The following is a 17081-nucleotide window of genomic DNA, read 5'->3' as shown; positions in this document are numbered from 1 at the left end:
CACACACCCACAAAGCCGACAATGGGATGAAGAAGAGTGAAGAGAAAGAGAGGGCAGAGATATGGAGAGATTAAAGGGGAAAGCTGATGTCATCTGTTTGGATATGTGGCCCTGGGGTGGCTGTTTTCCAGGCGGTGTGTGTGTGTGGAGTGATCAGGGATGTGAACGTGCTGCATTGTCAGCCTAATCCCTCCTCTGGCCTGGGCTGCGCCGGCTCGAGCACATTATCACCCCATGACACATTCTGTATGTCGGCCTTTATACTTTAATAACACACCGCCGTGATCGCTTAGCTTGAAGGCTAACAGAAAAACAACCCAACATGCATCCTTGTCAACAGCGTCACAAGAGCCAATTTCAGTGTTTTTCCAGCGACCTCATCGGATCAAGCAAGGGGATTTGAACCGGCAGCCCCCGGTGGGTCAGAGAGGCTGGAATAATCATCACACTTGGCGTGGCGGTAATCATCTCACACTGGGACCTCTTGGCCCTTTAATACCACAGGCTAAGCTATCTCATGCTGCCATCACCTCTGCCCCGCTCCGGCTATTGGACCCACAGCAGCTCTGTGAAGGGGAAATGTGTTTAAAGCGCTTTGAAAGCTTCTGGTGTTAAAGAGACAGGAGACCTCGATTACAGCTGCAGGAATATTCCTTTATTCCTGTGTTGTGTAAAGTGACCTCATACTTTCTCCTATTTGTTTTCTCCTTTAAATCCCAGGCTGCTTTTGCTTGGTTTTCACTGCCTTTATTCAGAACCTTATTGCACTGTTACAGCCGTATATTTCTCGGCTTGGCAATATTGTTTCACCTCCTCCCTGCCCTTTTAGTTTCAGGCCTTACCGTTAGATATTGGTATTGTTCTTCAGTTTACCAGTCAGCCTGATGATTCATGTTAGCTGACAGAGTTTTAGTCAATGATGAAAGAAATATGCAGATTTAAGATTTGTTTTTTATGCAAGTTGACTTACAGCAAATACCATTTATAGCTCTGTCAATCTTATCCATGCTAGTCACCATTTTTGTTGCTTTTTTAATGAATGTTGCCTGACAGCTAGCTAGCTTGCCTACTTACTGTAGCCCTGATTGATTGTCTCACTAACCCACTTTTACATCCATCAATGAGCTAAAAGCAGACCTGTTTGAATGGCTGGACAAATGGGAGGTGTATGCGGTGATTCATGCACAACTTTTGTTGGGGGAAAAAAAAGCTTTACACGGTCAGATCTATCCGTTTGTTGCTTATGGGCTCAGGGTGACCATGCTGAGCAATGTCCACTGCCGAAAGCGGCTTGTGCGCATCAGAACTGGACCATGGAGCGATGGAAGGAGGTGGCCTGGGTTGATGAATGATTAATGTGGACGGCCTGGTGCTGGTCGCTTACCTGGGGAAGACATGGCACCAGGATACACTACAGGAAGAAGGCAAGCCAGCGGAAGTAGTGTGATGCTTTGGGCAATGTTCTGCTGGGAAACCTCGGATCCTGCCGTTCATGTGGATGTTACTTTGACACCTACCTAAAGATTGTTGCAGACCAAGTACACCCCTTCATGGAAACAGTATTCCCTAATGGCAGTGGCCTCTTTCAGCAGGATAATGCGGCCTGCCACACTGCAACAATGGTTCAGGAATGGTTTGATGAACAAGATGACGAGTTCAAGTTGTTGACTTGGCCTCTAAATTCCCTGGATCTCAATCCAAGTCTGATCCATATAGTCTGTGGGCTATCCGGGGATATCCGTTACATTGATATTGCTTTTAAGAAGAAGTCTGTGACATGAAAAGTCTGATACAGCCAACACCTGTAACCAGACAGGGACGACAACCACTTACTTTTTATGATTAAGATCAAAGATCTGAAGGTAAGGAAATCAGGAAATCACTGGAAAGAGTCTGTTTGGCAGTTTTGACGTAAATTGCACCAATTTAATTTAAAGGGTAAGCGGTGACTCCAATCAAGGTCACACAAATCAGAGAAGACGTGAGCAAAAAGACAAAAAGCCTTAATTCTTCTTTTAAGCTCTGCTCTGTTACAAGAAGCTTCGTCTGCATCGCAATTAAACTGACAGTGAGGAGGACGACCTCAGCGGGCTTTTCTTTCTGTTTGTGCGTCTGTGTCGACGCACTGCGACTTCAAAAAAGCTCTAACGATGGCACTTGTGATTAATTAATGAACAAAAACTTGTGTGGCTTTAAAGGGAAGAAAGTTTGATACTTGAAAGAACAAGAATTGATTTTGATGTCAGTGTTGCATTCAAGGCAGCAGGGATTTTTCTTGTCTGTACTAAAACTCCCTCCAAAGTTGTCCGAAGTATTTTTAAGGATATAAGCTAATACAAAGACATGAATAATGATGAGTAATTTCTTAAAAGTTGACAGAAAATTATTAATGAGTTTCAGTTTATTGCTCGAGGCCAAAAGGAAAAGAAGTGTCCTGAAGGGTTCTTGAGTTCCGTGCTAAGCTAACAGTAAACAATGGTGTTATAAGAAATGTTTCCATAATTAAAAATGAAGGTTGTGAGAGGACTGAAGAGGATGGCAGGTGGTGGTGTACTGTTGTACTCTTAATGAAACAAATCCTCTAACATATACAGCCATTATTCACTGAGCATGAAAGACTGATGACGAAAGAAATAGATTTGATACCATGAACTGAAGGGCCGCACAGAAAAGTAATTATCAGTGATGTATTCAAATGAATCAATTATTTAAGCATGGCACGACACCAAGGCTGAACAATTATCTAACTTGATTAAGCTCTATCTTACTTGGCTGCTTATGTTTTAAATTACTTTTTTTCTGTTATGGCCATCATTCCCTTTGTTACAACAGCAATCACTGACATATGGGAAGGGTCACCATCGTTTAAAGATGAGATGAGTAAATAAACCTCACAAACTAATTTCTTAATGAATAGCAAAAACTTTTGGGAAACATGTGCATATGCTTTTTTACGGAGAGTTGAGAAGATTGATACCTCACTCAAGCATGTTCATTACAAGGCGGTTAGCTTAGCTTAGCATTAAGACGGGAAACTAGCTAGCCTGGTAATTAAATCCACCTATCAGCACTTCTTAATAGCACTTCTTTAATAGCACATTTCATATCTTATTTGTATAAAAAAAAGAAAAAAAAGGAAAGAGTACAAAAATGAGACATAAAAATGACAAGTTGTGTTTTTACAGAAGCTTTCAGTGATTTCGGAAGTCACTGCTACCCCGCCAAGACAGGGACGCACATCAACCCCTGAAAAACCTCAACTCAGTTTAATGTTTCAATTATAATATGGATTCTACAAACAAATATAGCAATATTAATTGTGATGCTAGCTAGCTAAATGCTAACCTTTTCCCTTTGCTGCTGGATTTTAAGCAAATGCTGTACTTGGATCATACAGGATGGATGGGTAAGTGGGAAAAGATTACCCCGTTGTCAGTTTTTATTGCTGCTGATTTGGCCTTGTGAGGGTTAGAAATATTAGCTTAGACAGTATAGCACTATATTCAATCAAGCTAATTAACTTAATCGACAGACTCTTGGTGATGCTAGCTCTTTACTGTATGTTTTTTAGGCACTTCTGTATTGTTAAGCTTCGAGTGAGCTAAAATTAAAATTTGGATCTTGGCTTCAAAGCAGTTTACAAGTCAGGATGTAGTGATTATATGACATGAAAGCAACATAACTTAAGCTAACAGCCTCACGCCTGAGGTTAACCTCCTCTATCTACCATAGTTAAGTCTAGTCTTGCCATATCAGCTGTTGCAACAGTTGTGTTGATATGTAAATGAAACCCATATTTTATTGTAATAAATAGGATCTCTTTTCTCTAACGACCAAAAGCCCAGCCTGGATGACCACCAGAAGCTACAATTTCTCCTCTGGCCCCAATCTGTCAAATCAGATGGTAATCCATTCACAAATACTGATAGACAAGTCAAATACGACTTCCTCAGCAGTAACAGTCCAAGGACTCCTGAATAAATCAACTTTCAGACTCGACAAATCAAACCAAATAGTTTCTCCACACCCGCGTACCTTTGCATCGCCCTCTTTCCTCCCCTCACCATCCCCCCTCTCCTCTTCTACACTGTCACTCCCTCTCATGCCCCCTTTGATACAAGCGTCCATTAATTCAGGATCCAATTACCGGGATCGCTCCGAGGCCCCTCCCACTCGCCATCCATCTCCCGACGCTCGGCCAATGGACGGCTCTCTCGGCGCGGCAGATCAAATTCCACCTCCACAAATAATCCCTCGCCAGAATGCTGCTGCCAAAGCCGCGCAAACTTTAATTGGATCCTTTTAATAGTGTTCACTATGGCCACTTTCAGGCATGTAATTAGGTTTCCCTTCCTATAGGGTTTAATGGTTGGGGGGTGGGTGAGTCAAGCGAGGGGGGGGAGAGAGAGAAGGGGTAAAAAAAAGGCCAGACTTTCAGTTTTACAGTAGGCTTAATCCAATTTCACCCAGAGAGAAATCATCTCATGCCGTATATACTTTTTCAATGAGGTTTTTATGCCCCACCATAAAAACCATACACTACTGTTGAATATCCAGCCTCATTGATTTTTGGCTGCAAGCAAAGTGGCCCTCCTTTGCTCCCAGGTTCTTTTTCTTTCAGCTTACACCTTTTCTTTCCGACTCCCCCTGGCTAATGCAAAGCACCACAAGAGGGTAACAAAAAAAAGCCCCCAAAAAACAGAATGCAAATGACAGGATTTCTGCGATGATTAATTTCCGCCACTTGTGAGGCGATTAGGGGAAGTCAATCAAATGAATAATATATGTATGAGCGCTCTATCAAAAGGCTGTGGCACAGGGATGATTGGATGAATGGAACCTTAAGCAGCTTAATAACAATAAATACAAAGAGACACACCTCCATGAAGACAGAGAGAAAGAAGAAGGGAAGCGATGACACTATAGGAATCCGATAGATGGATGGGTCGCTCACCTGTCCAGGTGGGTGAGGATATTCTATAATCGACTGTTCTGACAGTTCATACCTCAGCAGGAAAGAAGGTATTTGTTTACACCAGAAAGTCGATCCAAACTGCGCTCATCATGAAGACTGATTATCTTGCCCTTAAAGATGGCCGCAACAGCAGGTCAGTCCATCAACACCCACAAGGTTGAGTGATTAGACACAGTCTCCAAACAGAGTCTGATGCCACATTCAGGAACGTTCTGGAAAACTGATACGTCTAACTTGGACAATCGAATCTCAATGGATGAATCCTCTAATGATCACCATGCAGCTGAGGTGAGTTGTCTGAATACAGTCAATACAATACAAGCAATAATATCTTTAATACCATTGCGGCAAGTTCTGGGTATTCTTCCCGTTCCTTGGGAATCCGCTCTGCGCATAAGTTATGGTCACACGCACGGACATAAAGACAGATCGTGCCTGTGTTTATTCACTAAGGAGACTGCATCTAAGTTATTAATATGGGACGATCCCATGAGAGGGAGAGGCAGCATGAGATGATCCAGAGTGTGATGTGAGCAGTTTGTCCGAACTTCTAATAATGTGATCCAGCAGTGAGCAGTTTATAATCAGCTGTCATATGTACACATGCTGTGTAGTTCATATATTTCACTGATAAACACAGAGCTTTAGAGGAGCATCAGGCTTCATGGTCAAACAAAGTTTCATATCACGAAGCCAGGGTTGCCAGGTCTGCTGTTTTCCTGCAGAATTGGCTGCTTTTGAAGTGTCTTTAGAGGCGCGAGGCCCTGTGCCGTTGCACACTTCGCACAGCCCATGCGATGGTTCTGACTCTGTGTATGTTTGGAATGTCACAGACACCTATTGGGTTTCGTGTCCCGGTACTAAACGACCCAAGGCCCGGTACCGGTCCGCGACCCGATGGTTGGGAACCCCTGATTTAGGGCAAAATATCACTCCAAATATCCAGTCAAATATCTGCTGCTTTTCTTTAAAAGCAATTTAATAGGTATTCCATAGAAAATTGTAAGTATTACTTTGCTATTGTCTGAGATTATAGATACAAATACTTGGTTAAAAATGCCCTCCAGGCCTTCTTAAGACGTATCAAAACATCGGCTCGATTTATTTGTTTCCAATTAGGTTTTTTTTTACAATAAAAAGAATTTAAGTTGTTGAAAATGATCAACAGTACATTTAACCTTCTTTAATAATTGAAAATCCGAGATCCAAGCCATTTAGACTGTAAACAAGAAGTCTACGTAGCTTCATAGTGAAGCCATCGCTAATGTGCCTTAAACCTGCATTCTTTCTAACGGCCTGCAGGGGGCGACTGCACCGGTTGTATGCAATTTACGGGAAAATAACTTTACCTCTCAGTTGATTTAGTGCCTCAGTAAATATTTTCCCAATAGGTATGTGGTCTCCATGGCTCACTTCAAGTCCTGTTTAGGAAAGCGTGACGTTCACTGTGTAAATTACGACTACATTTAGAGTACAACAACTGATTGGGCAACAAATGCTGAATGGTGTGGCTACTTGTGATTGACAAGTGCCCTACGGCGACCTGTCAACAAGGATACAGGCGTAGCAAGCCGCACCAACAGTCTCCTCCACCTGGGTTCAATTCAGGCTCCACAAAATGGCGACAGGCAAATTGTCTGTCTTCGATAACACCAACACGGGTGAAGTCAGAGCAGCTACATGCACTTCTTTTGTACGGCCTATGCTCCAAGCACGAACTTTCAGGGACACTTCAAAGCAGCAGCTATAGTTGGGGGAAAATGAGTCTGTGTGGGACAAACGTGTCTCTCTGGGAGTTCTTGATCACCTGCTACCTCAAGGATACCAAACGGCATCTGTACGAGAGAGGAAGAAAGGACGCAGGAGGAAGAGGAACAAAGAGGAGAGAGAAGGAGCCCAATGGCCACAGAAAAATGGACTTTCTTTCTCTTTTGAAATGATTCAAAGCTTCACATCCACCCCCTCGCCACATCACTGGAAGGCTCTGTAAGGTTATAATGTATACTATAAAGCATACGGCTGCATTAAATCAGCAGCAGGACCATCTGGCTGCGGCTTAATTAAATACACTTAATCACATTCAAACATATGCAACACATTCGTATGCCGCCGCATCCGAGCAGGGAGGCCGAGATGAAAATGAAATCTATTTTGATTAAGACTAAAGGACAGTTTCTGAGTGGCACCAAACATCATTACAGCCACAATAGCGGAGCATGACGAATCGACGGCGCTCAAAGTGATTCATTCATCACTCCTGTTATGTTAACCTTTCTGCCGCTCCCACCTGCCGGAGAGCTCGCACATTAATCTGCCTCCTTATGTTGGAGCTAATGACGGCTGAATGGAGAGCACGCGCCGCATACGTGTCGAGGCAGTGAATCACACACGCTTCGTGAATGGCGGGTGAGAAGAGTGAATGTACCGTCACAAAGGTTACGCATGTGATTGTGTGTATGTGGGAGGGGAGGGAGGCTTAGGAAGAGCTACTGTGCATGCAGGAATATTATCGTCAGGGTGTGAGCCTCATGCTTTTGGATACTCTTCAGCCTCGGCGCATTTGAACCACTGACCAGCTGCAGGCTGTCTTAATAATGCTGTCATTAGAGGGAACAGAGAGCCAGAGAGTGCTAAATAAAGACAGGGATCATATTAGTTGCTTCCTATCATCCATGTTTGTTCAAGCACGCTCTACAGGTGTACAAACGCCTCCGCTAAAGCAGCCTGGTTTGAAGTCAGATCTCAGCTTCCATGCCCTGATTTATCATCTCTTTTTTCTAAAGCAAGAACTAAAGTTTCACTAACTTATCTTGGCCTGCTCGTGGCGAGTATGTTCTAAGTTGCAGAAAGATGCTCGTTTCTGTGTTTCATACAGTTAAGTGCAACTTCAAGAAAATGCATCAGGGAGTTAAAAGCAAAGTGACACGCCTACTATGTGTCACAGTCCCTCTCACAGCTCCATCATTCTACTCGACTTAAACTACAAAGACTCCCTGAATCATTTTTGTCTTCTACTTCCTGCCACAGAACGTCTTGTTTAGTTGGTTAAAAGCAGTCAGAATGATTTGTCCTGGTGAAGGTGTTAAAAATAAACATTTAGGGGTAACTGTGCTGCACGGTGGTGCAGTGGTTAGCGCTGTCGCCTCACAGCTAGAAGGTAACGACGAACAATGAACAGACCTAAACTTGAACTTGGTTGCGTTGGTGGCGACAGTTTACGACTGCACTGAAAAAATGAATCTCGCCTTGTTTATAGGCTATATTGAAGTGTAAGAAGGTTCCTGGTTCGAATCCCAGTTCGGACGAAGTGGGGAGTTCGTGGGTTCCCTCCGGGTACTCCAGCTTCCTCCCACAGTCCAAAGACATGCTCGTTAGATTGGTGACTCTAAAATTGCCTGTAGGTGTGAGCGTGAAAGGTTGTCTGTCTCTGTGTGTCAGCCCTGTGATTGACTGGTGATCAGTCCAGGGTGTAACCCCGCCTCTCGCCCCAATGACAGCTGGGATAGGCTCCAGCATCCCTGCGACCCTGAGCATAAGCAGTGTGGATAACGGATGGATGTGCTGGAATTGGGATTCAGAAATATTTTGGGAATATTTAGGAGCAGCTTAAAACATTTCTTTACGTGTAAGACAAGTTAGAAGTCAGATAGTGATCCTTTATGTGTCAGACATCAACACGCTCATAATGACAGTAAAGATTAGGCTCTATTGGGACGTATTAGGAAAGGAAATGGTTCCTGCAGGAGAGGGGATTCTCATCAGAGGGAAAATAAAAATCAAATGGGCGTGACATTAACGATTACGCTCTTAACAATATCTGACTAAGATAGGTTAAACTCAGAAAGGAAAACACACGGTAACAAGAAATCCTGTCCTACTCGAGTTATTGTGACTGAGGCATTGTCTTCTCTTCGCGCTATACGACCATCATTTAACCTTCCCCTGAATCATCAAACAATGATCCCAAATTACCACTAAATTATAGAGCCATTAGTCTTATCAGCGCCGGGTATGAATTATATTAATGGCTCTAATGCCAGGCTTATTTATATTATTGAATGGATGGTTTTAGTGAGAGATGAGCAGAAAAGGAAGCTATGTACTGCATAGTTTACTTTTAGCTACAATAAAGGAACAGGCAGGTTTTCTTGCCTCCCTGCAGAGCGTACACTTGACTTGCCCGAGCTATGTGCCTGATTAAAAAACAAATTAACCAAGAACAATGATCCCTTACTGTATATTCATCCTATTGAATGTCTGTGGGCACATGTGTGTGCGTATCCACAGTGCATGTGTGCATATTGGTGTGTAAAAACTGGGCCCGTGTGTGCGTCTGCAGGCAGATAACCCAGCAGCGCGCAGCTTAGTGTTCACCTATCTCGCCGGTCCCTGCGTGGAGCCGATGGAAGCCCCTTATCACGGACCCTCAGAGCCCGGCATCCCTTAACTCAAACCGCCTGCAGAAAAGTGAAGCAAAAAAGGAATAAAATATGCAGGAAGGGAAGAAAAAGACCCTCAGAGAAACTGATATTTACTCCCTGGAGACGTGGCTTCCATTCTTGTTTGTTTGTGAGGGCGGCTGCCTCGACCTCAATGTCCTGGGAGGGTGACAAATAAAAGACTGGCACAGAAAGAATGCAGGACGGGAAGAGAAATAATCAGTCTTAGGTTTTTGATACAGTTGTTAGAAGGTAGTGATCGATGATATTTGGAAGCAAAGGAAGTGAACTGGAAAAAGTACAAAATAAGAAAAAGTGGAAATGGAAAGAAAAATGGCCGTCAGAAAGAAAACACCCCACTACCATCAGTGCAATGTGCTCCAGTGTATCAGAAACAAAGATGAGGTCAGGCCGGCCTTCTTCTACATCCCTTAGAAACCCTTAGGGAGCATGGTATGGAGCAGAGCATCATGGGACTTGCTCGCCCAAGTCCCCAGAGAACAGACGGCTCATTTCCACCTCAGAGCTGCTACGACTTAAAGAAGAATAAGGCAGAGAGAAAAAAAGAAGAGATAAGGTTGCTAATGGGGAAAGATAATGTTGATCAATGAATTGGAACAAAGCCGTTATTAGAGAAGATGGTTTCACTTCAGTCGGCACTGAGCTGATATCACCGACAAAGGTTGAAGAATGGAAACGAATAAGAGCGAAAGAAAGTTCTCTGGTCGCTGAAATTATAACAGTTCATCATATTAATTAACGAGTTGCTGTTGATAGTTGATTGACTGATTAGTCAAGTGAATTGACAGTTTGATAATTGGGAAGATTTTGGGTAATGAGCTGGTTTGGTTCCTTGCTGAGACAAAGACAGAAAGAACAGTAGAACAACAGGGGGCCGTGTCTGTGGAGGTGTTTTGAAGTCCACTTTGAGAGACAGGTTAATCGATTTAAGACCAGAACATTCTAGAACATTCTCAAAAGGTAAACAGAAGACATGCTGTTTACATGACAAAGTTATCTACCAGGAAAGTTCTTGATTTTATGTGTCGGACTTTATCGTGCTCTCTGTCATGGCGCTGCCTTGTTGTGGCGACAAGCAGCAGTGGCAAGAAGCTGTAGGTACTGTTGCCATTGCACATATACAGAGGACTGTTGGCTTTGTATCATGTGACATCCATGGTTATATAATATATGTATGTACTTATGTCTCCTGTCCTTGTATTTATGTATTTTATGATATGTATTGCTGGTGTGTGCTACTGTTGCAAACCAAATTGCCCCTTGGAAACAATAAAGATTTTCCAATCCAAAAATGATTGGCTAAATACCAAGCGACAGTAAGCAGGAAGTTAGCCTAGCTTAGCATAAAGACTGTAGCTGGGTGAAAAAGCTAGCTTGATGTTTTGTAAAGATATAATCACTTCACCATGAATGTCTTGCTTGTCGGCATATTTTTTTAACCTTTGGACAGAGCCAGGCTAGCTGTTCTTCCTGTTTTAATGCTAAGCTAGGCTAATCAACCGCTGGCTGCATTCATATTAAGCATGCAGACATCAGAGTGGTTTCATTTTTCTCAACTAACTCTAAAAAAGTGAATAAAGATGTCTATTTCTTATAATTTGAGGTATATATGTTTGTGTTTTGGATTGTTGGCTTGTTGACAAAACAAGCAATTTGACGACAACACGTTTTGTTCAGGGAAACTACACCAGCCATTTGTCTTTTTTTTCTGAAAGGTTTTAGATTATATTTATCAAAAGACATATTTGACAGACTAACCACTGAAAATAATAATTTTCTCATCATACACGTCAACAAAACGATGTTTGAGTTGGAATAAAGCAAACATAATTTATGTTCCATCGCATCTGTAGATGCTCTGTCTTCCTCCCTGACTACATCATCTACACTGATGTGTGAAGGGAAGTGATGGAGAGGTGTGGGCAGGGCAGGAATATAAAGCATCCTGCACACCTGGCCTGATTATCCAGAGAATATAAAGCAGGTTGGGAGAATGTGACAGCACACAGTGACGGGTGGGGGTCTGTTTGAGTGACAGATGGGATCGGCTTTAAAAAAAAAACCTGATGTATAGGTGGGTATAAAGCTCAGCAGTCATCCCGAGAGAGTGTGCAGGCTGACAGCCACAGACAGAAAATGAAAGCTTCACGGTGAGGTCGCTATATAAGTTTAATACAAGCTAATAAAATCAATATGTCTCTGAGATTGGAGGTTAAAGAGCGCTTCAGCGTTTCATTATTGATATATTTTTAACTGACTGTCAAGAGCAACGTCTTTGAAGTCTACATGCTAATGAGAGTTGGACTTGTTAGCTGTGAACGCTGCTGTTTTAGTTCCCTTACAAAAAGCCTGGTGTTGTTGTTGGTTCTGCTCATTTATAAAGGTTAATTACTGAAGTCAAACAAATCATATTAACCTCTATAAACTCATAAAATACAATTTCAAAGCTAACGCCATGATGCAAATGTCAACAAAAAAGGCCAAAAAACACAGACAGAAAGCCAATCCCAGCTGCCATTGGGCGAAACAGGTGTTATACAAGAAGCGTAGCTCTGTTTGGGAATAGCTGAGTCCGTGAGTGTGGGTGGTAGAGCGAGTGAGTGAAAGAGACCCCCCAAGATTGAAGCTGCGCTCCCGTGTCTTGCTTCCTGCTCGCTGCTGGTGTGTGTAAAGCAGGCATCTTTGCTCAAGTCCCAAGTAAGTCTCAAGTCATTTGGTCCGAGTCTCAAGCAAGTCTCGAGTTATTTTATCTTGGGCAAGTCAAGACAAGTCAAGTCACTTTTTTTCCACCCAAGATCCAACACTCTAGTAATGATATTATTGGCCAATTTATATAACCTGTTCAAAAAGTATGACAATGAATGTTATCTGTGTTATTATGGCACAGACGCAGCCATGACGATGGTCTGCTCTGAGACCGTATTGAGTAGTAACGAGTGCGACTGATGAGGCTTCTCTTTGGGGGCTTTGATGTTACGTGTTGCCATAGTGAGGAGTTTGACTGACAGCCAGTCATCCAATCATGATTCCCAGTTTGCGCTGCGTACGTACTTGATAGTGAGACAGAAACTTGACAACATTGAATTTTTACAAAATTCAAACTTATGAACACACGCAAGTCATCCGAGTCACCATGCCTCAAGTCAAGTCGAGTCTCAAGTCATTTATTTTTTGGCAAGTCGCAAGTCTTCAAAACAGTGACTCGAGTCCAAGTCACCAAGTCTCAAGTCCACATCTCTGGTGTAAAGTGACGGGCTTTAGCAGAGCAATGAGTCTCCCCTGTGCTTTCAGACTGCAGTCGGGACGCTGAAGCAGGACAGGCCAACATGGGACTTTACACACTCACATTCACACCTACAGGCAATTTTAGAGTCACCAAGAGTCTTTGGACTGTGGGAGGAAGCCCATAAACGCAGGAGGAGAACATGCGTACTCTACAGAAAGTCTAACCACGGTTCAAACAAGAAGCTTCCTGCTGTGAGGCGACAGTGCTAACCGCTGCGCCACCATGCTGCCAAAAACAAACAAACTTAATTATTATAAAAAACTGTTTTCAGGAAGCATTTTGGGGAAGACCTCTGATTCTTCCATTGAGTTTCCTGTGTTTATTTCAAAATAAAAGCCCCCTATTACATGCCTTTCATGTGAAACAGCAGCGGGAGGAAGTGTTTGGTTTGATATGGCTGTAGAGCCACAAGACAGATTCAACCCAGTGAGGGAAATGAACCATTTCATGAGTAAACCACTGATATACTTAAACTAGTTATTGCAGACAAAGAAACAGCGTTTGTGTTCATGCTATGACTTCCTGTAATTAAATGAACATGATGATGAACTTCCACTAATTACTGCAGGAGGTTTAACTCTTGCATGCTTTACAATGTATAGCATGTGCAGGTTATTAAAGAGAGCGTGTAGTTATTTGTTCACATGAATGATCAAAACAGGACAGAACAAAGAAAAGGAGTGAATTAATAAACAAAAGGGAGGAAACAATCTGCACGACGAGCACTCACATTAATGAAAACAAGTGGGGTCTATCTGCCGCTCCCGCTGTTAGCATCTCCTGCCCTTGATGTTCCAAATCTTGGCCTTGATGTTTTTTTTTATTTCTTCGTTTTCTTTCCCTCCCCGTGGCGGCTCCTAGTCTCCGTGCCGCACTGAGCTCATTCCAACACAAAAAGTCAGACAAAAGGCCAGAACAACAGAGGAGACTAATTAGGGCAAATAGTGGGATCTACATGGGGAGATGAAAGAGGAGGAAGCAAGAAGGAGGCTGGAGCAGCCATTTAATCCGCTCCTATTCAGATCAATTGTAACTCTACAGACGTGCACATGAAACTTTGACTTTGGGTCATTGCAAATTCACTGTTAAAACAGAACCACTACAAAATGTGCAGAAGGATCGGTGTTAAACGATATCAGGCTAATTTAAATGCCGTAGACTCACAAGTTAAAAGCCTAACTGCCAGTGCTTACACTTAATGTCCTCATTCACACTTTACGGACACAGGAACAGGTTTGCAGCTAATTCATACTTCAGTTTTTGTGACTAAATGTCTGAAAAATCCACACATTTATCACTTCCACTACCAAGGTGACATCTTCAGATTGCCTGCTTCAACTGAGCAACAGTTGTGACTTCTTTTAAAGCAGTCAGAAAAATAATAACGCACATATTTTAGGTCCGAAGAAGGGTAATTTATCTGCTGAAGGTCCTTCATTGTCTTTCTTATACAGCAACTACAGGGTTAAGTTTTTATGGTGATGTTAAAGGGAAGTTTCCCCACTTTTTATTTGGACGTCCAATCAGACTCGATGGTAACTGTAATCAACTGGCGCAATAAATTCCTTCAGTGTGTGTTATACTGACTGGGAAAGCTGAGTTCTCTTGCTTGACTACATTTACCAGGATGCATTGCACGTGACCAGCTGCAGCCTCAAATCCAGTTCCACTACAAATCTTTGGGCGTTTAGTCTCGCTTGATTTAATAAGGTTGAACATCCGAGCCAGCAAAATCTATCCTCGTCCTTAACATCATCTGCACTCATGCTTTGGGATGCAGCTTTCAATGTTGGAGAAGCAGCTAGTTTCTGTTCGAGGGAAGACTAGAAATCCAAACTGAAATAGCTACAAAAAATGCCGGTTGTAGAACCTATATTTAAACAAAACTCATTTTTTTCTAAAGAAGACACCGAGGGGCGAATTGTGTAACTTAAACACACTCCAATACCCCGACACTTTTAATTTGGAGGTCCATTCAGAGTTGATTGTAACTTCACTCAACTTATGCAATAAATTCCTCAGTGTGCGTTATATTAACTGGGATATCTGAGTTCTCATGCTCGTAGAGCACTGCCACCAGTGCCTACATTTACCAGGATACATTGCGCTTGACCAGCTGCAATCAATGTATTCATTATTGTCTTTGTAAAATACAAAACACAGTATCCATTATTAAGTTCACAACATGAACAGAAAAAGGATAAACTTAACGTTAACACACTCCGATACCCCGACACGATGGCACGCTGACACGGTCACACGGTCAAGGCCTTGGCTTTATGCACAAGTGACTAAGGTATCATCCAGTGTGGCTGAATTACAATACATAACAATGTGTGTTAGTATGCCAAGTGTGCCAAGATAAAATAAAAACAGGCTTTGACTCCAATAACTGTAATTCAACTCATTTTGTCTCTGCGTTAAGCGCTGCCAATCCTGGAAAGATAAAGTCTAGAGTCAAAAAAATCTGCAAGCAATCCCTTTAAGGCTCTCACAAAACATTGTTACGGCTCGGGAAAGATTCTTGTGATTTATATTTACTTTTTAATAAAAAGGAAACCATGAGTTGCTAAATCTAAAGTGCTTTTGTTGCCTTACCTTTACCACATGTTGAGCAGGGATGCAACTAGTGATTATCTTATCGTCCATCATTTAATCTATAAATTTAATTTCAATGATGCTGTTGCAAATCCTTACATCCGAGGATACATAAACAATCAGGAATAGATAATCCTTACTGATCCCAGGAGGAAAATCCGGATGTCACAGCTGCAATCAATTGATTACGTTGAATTTTCTGCACCAATCGATCCATCAACTGATTGTCTCTGCATTAGCCTTGAGTTTGTACTGTATGTGCGCGTCTAAATGAAGTGCAAACCATAATCCCAACAGGATTTCAATGCATATTTATGCCCCACTTCCTCATTATTTTCCATTAATCCAAAGGGGGGTGGAAGACATCGTGCGCCCTGGGAGAGGAGCTGCTCACAAACACAACCTTGGAGAGAAAGAGAGTGGGGGGATACAAAGAGAGGAGGAGAACTGGTTTATCATCACTTCCCCTCCTTTCCACCTCCTGTTGAGCAGATGTGTGAGAATGTGAGCGCAGGAAAAGCAAGGGAACAAGATGTATAACGACAGAAATAGACGGAGAGTAAGACGTACGTGTCCCTGACCTATCGTCTGTCCCACTCCAACACAATTTCATTACAGTCTAATCCGTCCAACAGCCATGATAAAGCTCTTTTACACTGCGCTGGTCTTCATTTGCACTGTACCGCACTTGTCTGCTGCACCCAGGAGAGCATCTGTCACCACTATTTTAACATGCTGTGTCAGAGTGGGCCTGCTCATGTCATGATAATTCAGAGACTGTGTGAGTGCGCGTGTGAGAGCATATGTTTAGAATGTGCGCGCATCCCTGTGTTAGCATGATACAGCTACTGCTTCTGACATGCTGCGAGGCTTGGTGAGTCCGTCTGCTGCTGCTGAAGAGAGCGCCAGCGTGGATTTATGAGCTTAAGTGTGTGAGTTGTGTACTTTTAGAGAGTTTTTAAGAGTTAGTGAGAAAGAAAGGAGGCATTTTTCATTCCAAATACTCGAAGGTTTCATCCTTTCAAGTATATATTCACAATTTGAAAATCTTCTTGACTGTTGGGTAGACAAAACAGAAAAAATAACCCATTGGGCTCTTGGAAATTGTGACATTTAATGGACTTAAGACAAGATGAAGACATGCAAGTAGCTCTTTGGCAGGTCAATTTACCCATGTTCACCATTTTTGCCCAGCTAATAATTGCTAACCTTTAAAACAAATACAGCGCTAACGGTCGTTGGACTTGCATATATTTGGTTAGCAATCAGAGTATTGGTAGAATAAACATTTTTACCCGAGGAGTGGGGTGACAAGTGAAGGCATCACCAAAAGTTATTACAATTCAGCCTGAGGGGGACATCAATTGGCGTACCAAATTTCATGCCAATCCATCCAAGAATTCATCAATGTCAACATCAAGGTTGTAGGAGAGGATAACCAAAGTCAGGATTCATGCGTTAAAGTCTGTGAACATTAGGGCTGTCAACAAATATTCTAAATTCAAATATATAATCGAATTGTAATAAAAAACGTATATTCGGATATTAAAATCAATATCTGTTGTGACAAAAAAATCTGCACTACCGCGGCTGTTTGCGAGCTCGCAAGTTCTCGTATGTCCTCACGCGCACTCTTGGTCACGGAGCATCCTTGAATGCATCACAACGTCACTATGATACATTAATAATGAACTTTAGTCTCGCTGAAATGAGCTAAAACAACAACCGTGTGGCGTGCGGTTAAGATGTCGGAGAATTGAAA

At 42.5% G+C, this 17081-nt stretch overlaps 1 protein-coding gene across 1 annotated transcript in view; it reads right to left on the bottom strand.

Annotated features, from left to right (window-relative positions):
- The window catches only part of magi2a (membrane associated guanylate kinase, WW and PDZ domain containing 2a), a 250336-nt gene that overhangs the window by 102934 nt on the left and 130321 nt on the right, over positions 1–17081 (bottom strand). The window lies entirely within an intron of this gene.

This window comes from Semicossyphus pulcher, unplaced genomic scaffold (genome assembly GCF_022749685.1).
Source record: "Semicossyphus pulcher isolate SPU_LCO1_2020_fin unplaced genomic scaffold, fSemPul1.0.p SCAF_20, whole genome shotgun sequence".
NCBI classification, from domain to species: Eukaryota; Metazoa; Chordata; class Actinopteri; order Labriformes; family Labridae; genus Semicossyphus; species Semicossyphus pulcher.
Note: the sequence above shows the minus strand (reverse complement) of the source record. Positions and strands in the feature narration are given on the sequence as shown.